Consider the following 2,083-nt stretch of genomic DNA (forward strand, 5'->3'; position numbering starts at 1 on the left):
TTCTTTAGTACCTTTAGTAGTTCCTATACCAGTATAGGTCCTTAAATGCAAGTGGTATTCAAGCTCTTATTTTAGCAACTTTAGCTGCGGCTTATATAGGCGAATCCATGGAGGGGCATCATTGATTAGTTTTCGAAATAGTCTTTTTTTTTTAGCTTAGACCAAGGCAATGTATACATGGCTCAAGATAATTTAGGGAACATAAATATACAAATAATTTTAAAATACGGAAGGTATATACTATCTAGGAAGTAAGAGTAATAGGAAAAAAAAGATTACGCTATTCTTCGTTTTTTATTCTATGGAATAAATGATAATGAAAAATTTAATGAAGATATAGATAAACGGAGAAGTTTTTAATTTTAAAAATAAGCTATTTCAATTAGATTGGTAATATTTCACTAAACAATAGTAACTCAAAACCATTAAAATAATACTCTAAAATTGAAAAAAAAAGAGAAAAAAAGATGTTTTCAGTACAACAATCCTATCCTATGGAGTAGGAATGGAATCTTCTATCTTGAGTGCATATCAATTATTGTGAAATTGTGAAACTATGGTCATATGTGACATTTGTCAACTTTTACTTTAGTTGTTTTTAGGAAGTTAATTAATTCTTCTTTAAAAGGATTCTTGGGCAAGCCCAATTTGTAAGTTGGGTAATCACTAAAGTTGAACATCATGGAGTATATAAAGGAGATGAAAAGGAAGGAAAACTCTCTAATTCAAGAGTGCTTGCAACTATGCCAATTTTTCGTTATCACAAACTACAAACTCCTCTAAACTTCTCTTATCTTCTTCCTGCTTTTATTACTAATGCAGATTGAGTAACTCCTCTTCCCTCACAAATTTGAGGCTCGGTTACCATTTGGACGCTTAGTGACGAGAGCTCTAACATTTACATGAACTATGTCATCCTAGCTTAATTCACAATAGAAATAATTAATTTACAAGTAGTAGACAAGATATGGGCTCTTATCCACGTGGGAGTAATACATCGAAAAAGGTTTGAAAAAGATATAGTAGATGACAACCTATACATAAAAGTTAAAATAAAGAAAGATGAAATAATTTACAACATTCATCAAAGAAATTGATGAGAAAAAGGAAATAAAGAAGAGAAAACAAAAGAGCAAATAATTTCTCAAGAGGACAAATTTGAAAGAGGGAAAGATAAGTTAAATGAAAAGGAGAAGGAATATTTGAGACATTCATTTTGGGATTTTGTTTTTTTAACGACTATTAAGTCTTTTGTAAATGGCGATTTTTAACAGTTGAGAATCCAGAAATGGATCATTGAGATCATAGATGGTATCTTCTTCTACTATAGAAGGAGAACATGTTGAACCGACTTATGCGGCCTTTTGAAGAGCTTTTGGAAATCAGCTTCTGATGTTGTTTGAGCTAATGCAGCAAGCAACCTAGACTTTGAATTAAGAAACTTGGTGGTTTTCTTTTTCGATAAATCTTGAAGGTGACATAACCAGACCTTCACTGATTTGAGATCTGCGTGGGTATAAAGCGTATTTATCCCACCATTTGATTTTGATTACTTTGAAGACCTGTTTTACTCGATCTTCAGTTTCCTTTATTTGGAAATTCCAGACCTGTTTTACTCGATCTTCAGTTTCCTTTATTTGGAAATTCCAAGTTAGAATCAAAGGAATTTGAAAATATATGCTAAAGCGCATATCTAATGGAAATGGAGTTTTTGGAGATATTTTGAATGAAGTAATGAAAGGATTCCTGTATTGGAACAAGAAATATATATTTGACAGATCCAAAGATATTCCACCCTTTATAAACCAAAGTGCAGTGATGTAGAGCTTTCAATGTCGGTTCCAAAGATATTCCACAAAATCCAATCGCCAATTCACGACGATTCTAGAGCTTTCGATGTCGGTTTAAGCTTCGCCTATAAAGTTTGAAGTAGGGGCAAGAATATGGAACAAGACTCGAGCAAGGTCGAGCACCCATTCGAGAGTTATGAGCGTTTAGATTGTGGGTCTCCTACTCTCGGGTTTCTTCCAAAATTGAGAGCAATTCTCCACCATTCCTCCTCAAACTTATTCCTATAGTTTCT

General features: G+C 32.9%; 1 pseudogene; it reads left to right on the forward strand.

Moving 5' to 3' along the window:
* The window catches only part of LOC111808693, a 9,051-nt pseudogene extending 7,367 nt beyond the window's left edge, over nt 1-1,684 (forward strand).
* Nucleotides 1,685-2,083: the final 399 nt, after the last annotated feature.

This window comes from Cucurbita pepo, chromosome LG13, assembly GCF_002806865.2.
Source record: "Cucurbita pepo subsp. pepo cultivar mu-cu-16 chromosome LG13, ASM280686v2, whole genome shotgun sequence".
In the NCBI taxonomy this organism is placed as follows: Eukaryota; Viridiplantae; Streptophyta; class Magnoliopsida; order Cucurbitales; family Cucurbitaceae; genus Cucurbita; species Cucurbita pepo.